We start from the raw sequence: 16,101 nt of genomic DNA, 5'->3' as shown, positions 1-16,101 counted from the left end.
GTGTAAGGGCAATCTGCTTTTAATTCCACTTACTGATAGGGATTAAAATACAGTAAGTCCCCTACATAGGAACCTTCAAGTTGCGAACTTTCAAAGATGTGCGCGTGCGTTCCGTCAACATCCGGTGTGAGTGACATTGCAGCTTGCCCTCTGACTCCTATTGCTGATGACCCTTCAGCTCTACCATCTCCCACCTCCTCTCCCTCCTCCCATCAGTAACTCTTCTTGCCTGTTCACTCAAGGCCAGCCCCTGGATGCCAGCTGTTGTACTGAACTACTATACTTTTCAAGGTACTATACTGTAAGATTAAAATTGTTTTCATTATTTTTTGTGTTCATTTGTTTTTTATGTATTACTTGTGTGAAAAGTATTATAAACCTATTACAATACAGTACTATATAGCCGATTGTGTCAGTGGGGTACCCAGGCTAACTTTGTTGGACTGACGAACAAATTGGACTTACGAACGCACTCTTGGAACGGAACTCGTTCGTATGTAGGGGACTTACTGTAATGCATTTTCCAGACCAATAGCCACACACCAAGTGCCAAAGGATGTTCTGGTCTGCTTTAGTAAAGATAGCACATCCAGTAGTTCAGCCACATCTAGAACGACCACCTAGTTAAGTTTACAGTAAGCAGTCCCCAATCATCTTCCACAATTCATCCTGGAGCCACATAGGTGAATTGAACAAGGATGTGATGGGGACCACCACCCTTGCATCCTTTAAGTCTTTGATAGTGGAACGAATTTTGGCAATTCCTCCTCTGTTGCTTCTGATTTACTATCTTGGTTGAGGGAGCAGACAGTTTCAGCATTTTCTACTTGATTTTTTTCTATCAAAATAATTCTTACTCCACAAGTCAGGTACCCATGTGAGGGTTCTTCTAGCTGCTAAAGGTATCTATCCCGATTATATACTTGGGAGCCAGGGAAATGACACGGGATGGGTCCACAGACCCATTAGACCATTGGGCCAGAATTCCACCTATCATCTGACTTCAGGAAGTCCCCACTCTAACAAGAAAACCATGATGGCATTTTGGGTTTCCTGATGTTGATGTAAGTTCATACCCTGTATTCAACAGTTCTCAAAAAGTGTAAGTAGTTCCCTTTTCCTAGCACAGTTACCGTCACAAATGTCCGTAGGTCCCTTTGGGGAAAGATTGGGAAAATATTTGTCCTACGGAACTGTGGTGGCACCGTAGGGTTCTTCCACAAGGAAACCAGTCTCCCCTTCAATCTGGGCTTGCGTTTGGAAAGTGACGTAGATCTGGAAACTGAATAGGAAACTGAGGTTTTCACTGTGGTGGCTGACACCCACCTTCTGCTCATAAGCTTTAGATTTTGTTTAAAATTATGCTAATCAAGTGACACCCTGGTTATCAATCCACCTATCTGTCCTAGGAACACATGGTCTGTTGGTCATTGTACAGATCCCAGCAGGTATGGCACCTCAGTTGCTAGTCTGACCTTGCTTCCCATTACAATAATGGCTAAGTGTTGCCACCTGGCCTCTGCCATTCTATCAATAGAATCTCATCATCTCCACTGATACAAAGGAACCCAGTTCCATGGTGGTATCTCCTACTGTAACACTGAACCTAGAGAAGACAGCTACCTACAAAGATTCTCAAATATGCCAGTTCCCCTCTCACATACTGCCCTGATGACAGAAGCGTTCTTCGCCCTACGCAAGGAACACAGTCAAATGGTAGGTTTTCTGATATCACATAACGTATCTGTTCTAACACGTCTCTGAATATTATGCTACCATACCAAGAACGTTAGGGCAACTCCATCTCATTTATTATAGGCTATTGTCTTGTCCAAGTTTCAAGGAACATCCCAGGAGAGTATTAGGACCCTTTCCCAATGCTTTTGTCTGAACATGGAATCCCTGGGCACAAGTGAGTGCCACTATTGTCAATAAATTCTGCCTTGTCAATTCCCTGGGTCCACCGTCTTCAATAGCCAACTCCCATCAGCACTGTCACAACTCTTGCTCGCATGTATTAGCCAGTTTCTGCAATTCTCATGCAAGCTACTTTCTTTCAGAACAAGAACTGTACTTCCAAGCTTAGGCTACACTGAGAGCTAACCCTGGTTAACACCCTGAAGGCAATGAGAGGTAGTGGAGGTTTCCAGAGAGTATGGGGGTTCAACAGTCTCAGGCTTATCCACCCAAATGTCCCCACTCAAGGTCTCCAAGTCCCACTGTTTTCCCATTGAGACCGTGATACAGAAAACTATTGAGGCTCTATTTAATCTCCTTTGCTACATTGTATTTTTACAGTTTGATATTGGGTCGGATTTTCATCATGGTCTGCTCTACTGCTGAAGGACACAAGGATCCCTTTAAATGCTTCCCTCTGGTTTTCACAGGCTGTTTTGAATCGATGGTTGGCTGACCCACGTCTGCCATTTTCTTTACGGCAAGTTTCTCAAAGTAACAGAAGCCAGACAGCCCCCAGATCCTTCTGGTTCCTGTTGTGCCCGTGCTTTCCAGGGCAGAATCACGTGCTTCACAGGTGAGAATCTGAATTATTGTGATGCCACTGCACGTCAGAAGTTACCACACCCCTTTTTCCACCATAAAGGGGGTCCTTATTACCACTGACTAGTTAGAGGTCCAGCTCCCAAATCCCATCCTCAGGATTTCTAAGGCCCTTCACAGTACCAACTACCCAGTTCCCCGGAAAGCAGAACCTAAGACAAAGGGTCACATGCATGTATCTTTATTGGGAAATGGGAGCCCGGAGAGCAGGGGTGGGGGTGAGCAGGGGGCAAAATAGGGAAGGAGGAAGAGCCAGAACAAGTATATGATATCTAATTATGCACCATGGTGGGTGACTCGTTGTCTGATGCCATATAAGCCTCTGAGAAGCCAAATGAAATATGTCTCGAAACTAGGGGGAGAAGGGGAGCAGTTACCTCTCATCTCCTCTCCCCATTGGCCAGATTCCCTCCGTGGGAGCCTAACTGGCCATCATGTGGCGTGTGCGCATGGCCAACAAGCCGCCCTGGACCTCCATGTCATAGCGGCAAAGGAGACCAGGATAGAGGCGTGCAGCTAAGCACCTGGGGTGAGGTGCTCTCGAGCTGTACCTGCATGAGGTCTGTTGAACCTCCACACAGAAAGAACTAGAGTAAGAGCCAGGTGAGGCTAAGCACATCTGAAATAGCCCCCCGTTTTCCTTCTTTTTCATTGTTTAAAAAAAGACAGAAAACAAAAAAACCAGATCTTTGCTCCACGCCTCGTATGGTGCTGGGGCAAGGTGCTTTTTCTCAGGCTGGAAGCTGGAGCCGGGAATCAGGGACAGGGTCGGGGAAGGAGTTGAACCACCTTGCTTAGGATTCTTTCCAGACCCAGGAAGCTGCTGGTAGGAAGGACCAAGGCCACGAGCAATACAGACTACTGGCCCAGGGGCTTCTGCTCACTTCCTGCCATAGGACGGAGGCCACCACTCTCCAAGCCCGGGAACAATGGGACAGTCAGAAGAAGTAAGAATCCTTTAAGGGAGAATAAAGGAGGGAGACCTCTGGGGAAAAAGGGGGCAGAGCGGGTCCTGAGACGTGGGAACTGGATCCAGTCAGGGCCATGGAAACAAATCATCAGAGCCGCCACTTAAAGCCCTGTCCGCTCCCATCTGTAGCTAGGGCTGTGGAGGAAGAGGGACGGAGGCGTCTTCGGGAGACAGTGAGTGGAAGGAAACTGCGCAGCAGCAAGCGGCCCTTTGGGCCATGGATGAGCTGCTCGCATCCAAGCCCATGGCCTCAAGCAAATGGATGGAGATCCACAGGCAGGATGCCTTGGATTTGCTGCACCTCACAGTCCCAAGAAACCACAATTGAAAATCAATAACCAGGGACTTCCCTGGTGGCGCATTGGTTAAGAATCCGCCTGCCAATGCAGGGGACACGGGTTCGAGCCCTGGTCCGGGAAGATCCCACATGCCACGGAGCAACTAAGCCCGTGTGCCACAACTACTGAGCCTGTGCTCTAGAGCCCATGAGCCATAACTACTGAGCCCGTGTGCCACAACTACTGAAGCCCACGCTCCTAGAGCCTGTGCTCTGCAACAAGAGAAGCCACCACAATGAGAAGCCCGTGCACCGCACCGAAGAGTAGCCCCCGCTCTCCGCAACTAGAGAAAGCCCGCGCGCAGCAACGAAGACCCAACGCAGCCAAAAATAAATAAATAAATAAACAAATTTAAAAAAAAAAGAAAATCAATAATCACTAATAAATCACTAATGTTACACAGGCAAAATGGCCATTTCATTATCAGGAACAAGCCCTGAGCAGAGAGCAAGAGAGGTTGGCATGGAGTTTGGCTGGGACAGCGGGTTCTATGCCTCCATCAGGGGCAGGAAATGTTCTGCTTGCTGTTGATCCTACTATAGAGAAACGCGGTCCCTCGTGGCCACACTACAGAATTTACAGTCCAGAACTTTCTTGAGGGTTCTGCTCTGATTCCACCAGCCTGACTGAGCCCACAAAGTGGCATGGTGGGGTGGTGCCCGTGATGTGGCACACTGCCACGTTTGCTCTTCAGGAACGAGGAGCCGCTGTGTGGCTATGGCTTCACAGACAGGGCCAGGACCCTGGAATGAACAATGACACATACTGGGAAGGAGGGCTCCTGTGGGACAGGCCTGGGGACAGGGGCAGGATGGAGAAGAGGCTGAGCCGTCCTCAAGTCTCAGTGTGGCACCACGTCTGGCTTGCTTAGAACCCCACATCTCTAGAGTGATCGCTGTGGCCCTCCCAGCCAGCCAGGCATCTGCCACCGCAGCCAGGGGACTTGATTACTAAAGCTGTTTGTTTCGCCGCTGATGCAACGTGACACCAGCCTGTGTGATCTGGCTCCGGGCATCACGTTGCCGGCACACAGCAACGAGATGGAAATTTGGCTGCTGCAAGAGGCACTGATTTTGCCTTCTTCTCTGAATCTCCTTTCTCTGAACAGCAGGGACATTTCAGTCCCATGTAAAGCACACACTCTCTTCCTCCTGGCAAATGCCCAGTACCGTAATTCCCCATATAGTGCCACCTTGGAAGAGCCTCGGGCAGCAGCATGTCAGGGGCAAGAAGACTGCACTGCATCTTAGGTCCCGAGGTGCTGGGGCAGTGATGAGGTGCCCGGAGAGAATGCACTTGGGTACTGAAGCATCTTCTTGGCCTTGCTTGCCTCTGTGCTCAGGAGGAAGGGCTGGGGAGACGAATGGCCCAGCTCACAGGAAGAGTGGCAAGCCACCGCCTTGCCCTTTGGTTTCATTACTCGAATTGCACCAGGTGGCATCTATACTCATTCCGCAAGGCCTGCTGCTTCCCTGCTGGCAGACACACTGTGCAGCCAGGGGGCAGGATGGGAAGGCATAGCTACAGCTCCAGCACAATCGGAGGCCGCCTGCAACCCAGGATTGGTCTCTCAACCACCAAGGCAAGTGGGGGGACTTTCTGGAAAATGCTGCAGATGGGAGGTCCAAGCCTGTGGAGAGCCAGAAGTGAAGCCCAGAGACGGAAGGGAGCTTGCCCGACGTCCCACACTGGGTCAGGTGCAAGACTGAGCTGGGAACCCGGGGTCTTGCCTCCCGGGCCAGGCCTCTTATCATTTGAAGGAGCTGCCACCAACAGACATCCAGTGTCACTGTCCCCCTCCCCACATACACACATTTATTTGTCCATGTTGCCTGTTGGTGCACTATAGTCATTTCACGTACAGGACTCGCGTTTCCCAGCCCTGTCCCTGGGTGTATGAGCGTGCTTTGCACTGGCAAGCATTTGCAGCAGCAGCTAGAAACTGGCTGTAGCTGAGTGACACCTGACACCTGACAGATATGAAGTCACGGAATCCTCACTCCAACCCCGTGAGGTAGGTACCCCAATTAGCCCCATTTTACAGAAGAGGAAACGGAGGCACAGAGAGGGAGGCACAAACTGCCCAAAGTCACACAGCTTCTAAGTGGCAAAGCCTGGATTGAAAGCAGGCTGGCGCCTGGTTGCTTGCCTTTACACTGTGCTACATAATCTCTCACAGGGTCGCAGGGTCGCAGGGCTGGTTTGAGGATCTGATGCGTTAATATATGTCAGGTGCCAGCGCCTGCTGCCAAGGGCCCCTCCAGCTCTGCAGGGCGATACATCTGTTGTCTCTAATGATGAGTGTGAGATGGTCCCTCCTCGTCCTCTCAAGAGTGTCCAGCCCAAGTCCAACGCTCTGCACACAGTAGGTGTTCAGAAAAGGCTCCTCTGTGCAGTTCGTCACTCAGACACACAGGCATTCACATATCGCACAGCAGCTCTGCGCCCGGCCCTGGGCTAAAACCTGATACACAACAGCTGGTGCCTGAAATCCAGCGGCACCCAGTCTAGTGGGGAGGTGGGCGGATCCGCAGTTACAGGCCAGGGCTGTAAGGACCCACCGGAGCGGCAGCTCACCCGCCAGAGCCAGAGGTGCTTTCTGTAAAAAGGCAGCCCCTTCTCCTGACCTTGGGGAGGAGGGGCCGTGGTCCGTGAAGGTGACACAGGCGAGAACGAAGGCTTCAGCCGAGGCCTGATGGCTGAGAGGAGTGGCCCAGGTGAGGAGGGAAAGGACGGCCCTCTGGTCCGCGGGAATACGGAGTGCGCGGCATGCAGGTGTGAAAGAACAAACCCGGAGGGCAGTCCGTTGAGACAGAGGATTATTCACAAGCCTTAAAATCAAAAGGTACATGACTCTTTTTGAATTATGGTTTTCTCAGGGTATATGCCCAGTAGTGGGATTGCTGGGTCGTATGGTACTTCTATTTTTAGTTTTTTAAGGAACCTCCATACTGTTCTCCATAGTGGCTGAACCAATTCACATTCCCATCAACAGTGCAAGAGGGTTCCCTTTTCTCCACACCCTCTCCAGCATTTATTGTTTCTAGATTTTTTGATGATGGCCATTCTGACTGGTGTGAGATGATATCTCATTGTAGTTTTGATTTGCATTTCTCTAATGATTAATGATGTTGAGCATTCTTTCATGTGTTTGTTGGCACTCTGTATATCTTCTTTGAAGAAATGTCTATTTAGGTCTTCTGTCCATTTTTGGATTGGGTTGTTTGGTTTTTTGTTATTAAGCTGCATGAGCTGCTTATAAATTTTGGAGATTATTGCAGCTCTATTTACAATAGCCCAGAGATGGAAACAACCTAAGTGTCCATCATCGGATGAATGGATAAAGAAGATGTGGCACATATATACAATGGAATATTACTCAGCCATAAAAAGAGACGAAATTGAGCTATTGGTAATGAGGTGGATAGACCTAGAGTCTGTCATACAGAGTGAAGTAAGTCAGAAAGAGAGAGACAAATACCGTATGCTAACACATATATATGGAATTTAAAAAAAAAATGTCATGAAAAACCTAGGGGTGAAACAGGAATAAAGACACAGACTTACTAGAGAATGGACTTGAGGCTATGGGGAGGGGGAAGGGTAAACGGTGACAAAGCGATAAAGAGGCATGGACATATATACACTACCAAAAGTAAGGTAGTTAGCTAGTGGGAAGCAGCCGCATAGCACAGGGAGATCAGCTCGGTGCTTTGTGACCGCCTGGAGGGGTGGGATAGGGAGGGTGGGAGGGAGGGAGACGCAAGCGGGAAGAGATATGGGAATATATGTATATATATAACTGATTCATTTTGTTGTGAAGCTGAAACTAACATACCATTGTAAAGCAATTATACTCTAATAAAGATGTTAAAAAAAAAAAAAAATCAAAAGGAATTTGCCCTGCTAGGTTTCAGACTTTCCTGGGACCCGTGGTCCCTATTTTCCTTCCAATCTCTCCCTTTTGGAATGGGAATGGCTATCCTCTGCCTGTCCCGCTGTATTAGTCAGGGTTCTCCAGAGAAACAGAACCAAGAAGAGATGATAGATAGATACACAGATAAGAGAAAGAAGAGGAGATTTATGATAGAAATTGGCTCACACAGGATGGAGGCCAAGAAGTCCCATCCCCCAGATCTGCCATCTGCAAACTGGAGACCCAGGAAAACCAGCAGCACAATTCAGTCCAAGTCCGGAGGCCTGAGAGCCCGGGAAGCCAATGGGGTAAGTCCCAGAGTCTGAAGGTGGGAGAACCAAGAGCTCTGAAGCTCTAGGGCAGGAAAAGATGGACATCTGAGCCCAAGAGGAGAGAGGGAATCCACCCTTCCTTCACCTGTTTCATTTGGGCTCTCTATGGATTGCATGATGCCCAGGCACACTGGTGAGGGCAGATCTCTTTGCTTAGTCTACTAATTCAAATGCAAATATCTTCCACAAACACCCTCGCAGACACACCCAGAAATAAGGCTTTACCAGCTCTCTGGACCTCCCTTAACCCAGTCAAGTTAGCGCATAAAAATAACGTTGGCCAGTGTCCTTGTCCCCACGGTGAGCCACAGCCGCCCCCCACCTCTGCGGGAGACCCTCCAACACTAGCAGATTCCAGGTAGATACGGTAAGGTCCTGATCCATGGGAGCTGTGGTTACAGAAGGCAAAGCCTTTAATGCACTGAAGACCTAAAGTGAAGCCGGAGCACTCTGTCAGCCTCGGCAGCTGGCTGGCTTGCCGAGTGCCTGGTCCTTTCCTCCGTCCGGAATTCTGCCACCCATTGATAGGAAACGATGTCAGGGACCCTTCTGCGATGTCTCTGAAGTATGGGAACAGTGCTACAAGCCTCTGGAACCGACGCTGCGAGTGGCAGAACCGATCGATGGGCTAAATGGGGCCAGAGCACAGCTCCAGAGACAGGAATGGACTCGAAATGTGAATGACATAGGTTTTTGCCATTTTCTTTCTACCATAAAAATAAAAAGTATGTCCCGACAATGCATTTATCAAACAAGTATGGTCCTGATGCTTATGCAAGTCAACATTTCCGAGATGAAAATCCTAAGAAATGGATCTGTGACAAGGATTTCCAAACTGTATTGCCATCATTTGATCTCTTCTGAAAGTATGGAAAATTGTATTCAAAAGCTGGACAAATTGTATAACGGTATGCATTTTTGCTAAAAGGTACTTCAAAAAATGCTATAGTAAATAACAAAAAATCAAATGAGATTGACTTAACTATCAAACATTTTTTAAAAACCATGCTATAATAATAGTTATATGTAATACAGCTCCATATATTTCTTTCATTCTAGTCTAATGGTTTTCAACATTCAAAAATCATGGATTTTGGGGCTTCCCTGGTGGTGAAGTGGTTGAGAACCCACCTGCCAATGCAGCGGATACGGGTTCGAGCCCTGGTCCGGGAAGATCCCACATGCCGCAGAGCAACTGAGCCCGTGCGCCACAACTACTAAGCCTGCACTCTAGAGCCCACGAGCCACAGCTACTGAGCCCGCGCGCCTAGAGCCCGTGCTCCGCAACAAGGGAAGCCACCGCAATGAGAAGCTCATGCACCGCAACGAAGAGTAGCCCCTGCTCGCCACAACTAGAGAAAGGCCCGCGCACAGCAACGAAAACCCAACGCAGCCAAAAGTAAATAAAAAAACAAAAATCCAAATCATGGATCTTGTATGTCAAATTTCTTCTCCAAAATGAACTCAAAGTAGTACTGAAAACTACCTGAAGTACCCTCTCTCTTTAAATTAATTAATACAGTAAATAAATAGTTTTACATAATATAATGAGAAAGTATTGATGGTGTCCAAAAGCTAAAATATTTCTCATTGCTGTATAGATACAGTATAGTTTAAAATACTATATTCAATATGTGTGTTATTTAAAGTGCGAGATGCCTTTAGGGGATTCCAAATAAATAGCGTCTTGGGTCTCTGATGACCAGTTTACAGACTAGAGAAGAACAGAGATACCCACATAAAATTCAAGATCACAAAATAAACTCTCAATGAATGCTGTATTTAATTGCGAAGGCGCTTTAGAGTAGAGAAGTGATTATAATCAACGAGAGACTAATAGGTATTCTGACATCAGCCAAACTTAAAGGAGATATTGGATGAAGACAGAAAAGATTACTACAGTTGAAGGAAAAGAGGCAGGAATGAGAAATTAGGCTAGTTAATTCCCCAGGGGTCCTCCCACACCAAGAACCAGGGGAAAGCTCCGGTCCGTTGGAAAGAACACAAAGTAGATGCAAGCAACTACGTTCCTTAGATTTAGTTAGTATTGCCTCTCCCACGTTTATAACTTTGGATGCTCCAACTGGAAGTCAGTATGTCAAATGTAGATAGAAGTGACCACCTTTGAACTCCTCCAAAGGAATACGTGAGGGGAAATATGAAATATTCTGAGCTAACGGAGAAACATACATATAATGCCAAGTGGAATTCCAGTTTCAAAGGTTTATAAAATAAGTACCATTACCCACTGGAGCATTTATGTAGTATTTGTGACTCACAGCATGAAGTAGTCTAAATAAAATTTTTCATATTTGTGTGTGATTGAAGATTTTAATTCAAAGATACATCCTGTTCGTAATGGCCAAAGGTTGAAAACAACTTGAACACTTATTAGTATATGTTAAGTTAAATAAATGGTAAGACACATGAAATGCAATACTATGAAGACATTAAAAATGTTAACATGGATCTTTACCTATTAATTTGAAAAAATATCTCCAATATATTTCTAAGAAAAAAAAGCTGGATTCAAAGGAAAAACAAAATAACCTTTACACCCATCCTGGAAGCAGATAACTTGTTGCTTGGTTTCACAAGTGAAGAGGAATTTTGGCCCAGGATGAATGATACCCTGAGTCTCACCTATACCTGATTTAGATGACATGTGGATGAGATTTCGGACTGAGAGTTGATGCTGAATTGGGTTAAGACTTTTGCGGGTGTTGGGATGGGATGTTGGATGTATTTTTCATGTGAGAAAGACACAAACTTTGTGGGGGGCCAGAGGGCAGACTGTGATGGGTTGAATTGTGTCCCATAAAAATTCATATGTTGGAGTTCTAACTGCCAGTACTTCAGAATGTGACTTTATTTGGAACTAGGATCACTGCAGATGTAATTAATTAAGTTAACGCGAGGTGATACTGCTGTAGGGTGGGGCCCTAATCCGATACTGCCCGTGTCCTTATAAAAATGGGGAAATTTAGACACAGGGCGTGCAGTGAAAGAAGAAAATGTAGAGACACAGGGAGATGATAGCCATCTACAAGCCAAGGAGAGAAGCCTGGAACAAAGCCTTCCCTCACAACCTTCAGAAAGAACCAAGCCTGCCCACACCTTGATCTCAGACATCTGGCCTCCAGAACTGGTAGCTAATGCATTTCTGTTGCTTAAGCCCCCAGACCGTGGTACTTTGTTATGGCAGCCCGAGCAGACTACGAGATTTTGGTATTTGGGGGCAGCGACTTTTCCCTGAGGGTAATAGGGAGCCATAGAAATATTTTGAGCAAAAGGGGGGAATGAGGTAAAGTGTGTGTTCTAGAAATTTACCCTAGCTACTGTGAGGAGGATGCACTGGCGTGTGCGAGACCAGAGGCAGGGAGAACATTTACGACATGTTGCTGGACTCTAGACGAAAGTGGTTGGCTGCCTAATATAATAGTAATAATTAGTAGTTGCGGTACACTTATTTTTACAACTAACACTAGTCCATCACTTCTGTTGCGCCAGGTGCTTTCACATGGATTATTATGTTTAACTCTTGCAACAAGCCGATGAGACAGGCGCTGTGGTATCTCCACGTTGCAGACTAGGAAACTTGCCCCAGGCCGCACGGTAAGCAGTGGGCCCAGGATATGAACCGGGCGGTCTGGCTCTGATGCCCGCATGCAATGGAATGTTGGTAAGTGTCCCTGATTTGCGGCATTTGCCCATTTCTGTGGTGTAGCTACTCCCACCACGGCCAATTTCAAGCTACCAAGAGTCATCAACAAGTTCATAAAATCGCTAAAGATGTAGCAGTCCTTTCTCACGAGCTGGCGCAAGCCAGCCAACTAGCAAAGCGCCAAAGCGCCGGGCTCAGAGCTGGTAACATGCGAAGAAGTGTGTGTTCCTTCCCAATCCCCTGGTGAGCTTTGTCTTAATGGGATTTTGTGGAGGCTGCTGGGTCCCAGGCCACCTAGGACATTCGGATCTCGGTTTCACCGGTGAGTAGCTGTGTGATCTCAGACAAGTTGCTGAACGTCTCTGAGCCTCAGTTTGCTCAACTCTGAAATTAGTTCTTATGAGGCTTCATTGAGCCCACGATGTGAAGCACAGGGACTGGTGTACCCAGAGTTTGGGCTGCTTTTATTGTTAAGATGATCGTGTTTCCAAACGTAGAACAGCGGGAACACGTTGTCCGTTTTTTGTCCCCCACCCCCACCCCACCCCCGCTGACGTCTGCCTGGATAGCATGCCTGCTCGATGCTGGGCTCCGGCTGGTTCCCTGGTGTTACGTCATATTAACCTTCTGAAAGGTTGTAGTGATGGTGCAGCAGTAGCCTAGCTGGTTGCTAGGACAGCCACAGGCCTGGGTTTTGTTGTGTGTGTGTGTTTTTTCCCTAATCACAAAATTGCAAATGGTCTGAAGGGTCCTAGAATAGTGGATGGGGCCTCTTCCCATGTGGGGCCCGAGTCGTGCCTGTGCTATTGGAAAAAAATGTCATTGCATAAAGAGTAATAATTAGCAAGCCATCTGCATACTTTTTTCTATATAAAAGCTCTGACAATGTCTTTCAGTTGTGTGTATGGTGCAAGAGGAAAACTGGCAGCCATCTGGATTTACGTTAATTCCCTAAATTATTTCTCCATCTCTGTTTCAATAACCATTTCCCGTCCTTATCTATGCTTTGATGATATTACCTGTGGCATTCTGGAAGTGGCATTTATGGTAAGCAAGGAGCTGCAGGGGAAAAATTGACTTGTGGCCACGGCTTTCTGGTTTCATGGTGAAATCAATGCAAGCCATTCTACAGCCCTTTAATTAACTGCTCGCTTGCTAATGAGGGCTTTTTTCTTAAAGGTTCCTATTTTTTAAACAGTGAAGTCACCAGGAAATTACAATCAATATTTTAACAATTTCCCATTTGTTTCCATTGTGAGTCTTAAAAATTCCTACCGCCACCATCGTCCCTGAGAAAATTAAAATTGTTTCAGAACATGGTGAAGAGAAATAATTCAACTCGAAATAATACTTCAACTCAAAATGATTTCCCAGTGGCTCTCGTCCACCCCACCCCCCCCCCAGGGCAAAATGCCACGTGTGCTCCGCAAGTGCCCCAATCTGGCTCCTCACCTGGCACAGAATCACCCTTTGCCAGACATATCAAAACACTCACCGTTTGCCCAGTGTCATACAGGGTTCCGACCCATGTGCAGGCCTGGGCTTTCATCCTAACACGTTTCACCTGAAAGTCAACATCTTTCATTCAATACCTGCCTCCTGTCTTTGGGGGTGTTTGGGGTACATAACAGTAGCCTCTTCTCTGAGGACAAACATCCTATGGGCCAGGCGCCCTGCCAAGGGTGGTCCCGTACAGAGAGGGTTGCAACTCTGACTGCACCCCAGTAAGGCAGGTCCCACTATGACCCCATTTGACAAAGCAGACACCCAAGGCTCAGAAGCTTATACAGCTGGGAGATAGCAGATCCTTACAGCACAGCCTCCCAGGTCAAGTTGTACTTCCTCCGCGTGGGCCAGTCACCACCCTGGGACTCCCCACGGGCATTTGTCTGTCCAGGTGCCTGTTGCTTGTGGCCTCCAGTCTGCTGGGGTCAGAAAACACTGGTCATCAGGCTTAGGACTCTATGCAGCGGAGGAGTTAAGAAGCCCTGAGCGGATGCTCCAGGAGCCTAGGGCTCAGAGCCTGGGCTGTGGGGTGTGGCCTCTGCATGGTGGGAAGGGGGGGGGGCGCATAGCTGCAGGGGGCCAGGAGCCAGGGGAGAGGCCGGAGGAGCAGGTGGAGGGGTGACCTCCAGGTGGGCACAGCCAACAGCCTCTGCACGTGCGCAGGAGCTGGGAGACGGGTGGGAAACGTCAGGTGTTGTGGCGAGCCCTGCAACGTGCATCACCCCACTTCTTCCCTCTGGGTCCAGATTCCGTCATTTGGAGGGCACCCTGAACCCCCCTTTGCCCCAGCCATGGGTCAGCAGTGAGTTCTTCAGGGAAGCTTTGGGGGCACCCCAAACGTCTCTGGTAAAATAGTGAAACGGGAAGAGCTTAGGGCAAAGGCCTGCAGAGTCAGAGAGGTACAGACAGGCTCGTGGCTGGCGGAGCGAGGGAGGGCACCAGTGCCTGCTGCAACTTGGGCCAGGCTTCACGGAGGAGGAGCCTTTTGAGATGAGCCCTGAAAGTCAGGTGGGATTTTGACAGGACAGCTGGCATTCTAGGCGTGGGAAATACATAAGCAAAGGTAGAGAGGCCAGAAGAACCAGAGTTGTTCGATGTCCAATCAACAGTCCAGCCGGGCAGGAGGCCCAGAAGCACGTGTGGAAACACCAGGAGATGAATCTGGACACGGAGGCTGGGGCCACCTGTGGAACACCAGGCTGAGGAGTTGGGATTTAGAGCTGTGGGCAGTAGGGAGCCACAGGAGGCTTTGGAACAAGGGTGTACGATGAACGGTGCAACTGGATGTGTGTTTCTTACTGGCAGTCAGCGTGCCTGTTCTCCATGGGCCCCTACCTGTGCCGCACACAGAATTCCAGAAGCTGCCCAGTTAAGGTCCCAACATCGGTCACATAAACTTGGGGAAACTTCGTGTATGTTCACAGGACTATGCCCATGAATGACAGGTGGCTGCTGACTGTTTTCATATCTCTTGAGCTCCAGGTTTGGGTCAGACCAAAGGCAGGGCCCACACTGGCCTTGGCATGGTGCTCCTGGACCCCCATAGCCCAAGCCCAAGCCTTTGATTGGCAGCTGGGCACCAAAAGGGCCAGGAGATTCCCCCAGGAGAAGGGCAGCCCCTGGAGAACCTGTGGGATTCCTTTCCTTGCCTGGAGCCGCTGTGGAAGCAGCCCAAGCTTTGAGGCCCAGTTGCTTACTGCTCGGCCACTCTCCAGCTGCTTGACCCAGGACATGCCCCTTAGCCTCTCCAAGCCTCCCATTTCCTCATCGAGAACTCGGAGATGACAATGGCTAACACCACAATGGGTACATGGACTCATGCGGGTAAAGTACATGGTACACCTTGATCCATGGAGGGAGCTGTTAGCGCCAGACCCGGTCCACATTTGGAGTGACAAAAGGGTCTCACAGCCAGTCTACTCACTGAGAACAAAGCCCTCACCCTCACTGTCTCTGGCCTCCTCTCCCATTTCTCCATCAAACTTGGAATACCCAAGGTGACAACTAGAAGGGAACCTCTGTTTCCAACAGTAACTGAAAGAATCCCAACGCATCTGGGCCACAGTGCCCCTTGGTGACATGACCTGAGACTGGTTTCATCACGTGAATGCAAAGCTCTTTGCCTGACCTCCATCCTTCTTAAGGACACCACGAACCTCCTGAAAATGTAATGACAGCTATGGGCCCCTTCCCCAGCGTATGTGTACAATCCTGTGGCCCCCAGAGTTTCCTGAAAACTTCCAGGAAAATAGAATTCTACTAACATTCAGTGAGCAGATATTCCCTGCCAGGTACCGTGCCAGGAGCTAGGAATACAGCAGTGAGCAAAACAGACACTGATCGAGGCCCTCTTGGGATCTAACCTATAGAGGAGGTCAGCTAGCATTAAGTACTAAAGAGAAAACAAAGCAGGGAAGGGGAGAGGAAGCGCCAGAGATGGGTGTGGGGCTTTGAATTGTTACATAGGTTGGCCAGGTGACGGTTGTGTCAAGATGAAAGGAAATGAGGGAGCTGGCCCAGTGGATATCTGGGAAAGTGCATTCCAACAGAGGGAACAGCCAGTGCAAAGGCCCTAAGGAGGGATGTGCCTGGTGTGTTGAGGAAGAGTCAGGAGGCCTGGAGCAGGGTGAGAGCGAGGGCAAGAAGGATGATGATGTCATCCAGGTGTGGGGATGGGGGCATGTCTGCTAGGCCACCAGAAGCACTTTAGTTTACAGAGGAGCTGCTGCAGGTGCTCAGAGAACAGAGACCTTACTGGGGTGGGGAGGGAGGATGAGGGAGGTAGGAAATGGCAACCTGTTAGGTGGCTACTGGAA

This window comes from Pseudorca crassidens, chromosome X, assembly GCF_039906515.1.
Source record: "Pseudorca crassidens isolate mPseCra1 chromosome X, mPseCra1.hap1, whole genome shotgun sequence".
Taxonomy (NCBI): domain Eukaryota; kingdom Metazoa; phylum Chordata; class Mammalia; order Artiodactyla; family Delphinidae; genus Pseudorca; species Pseudorca crassidens.
This window is presented reverse-complemented; position numbering follows the sequence as displayed.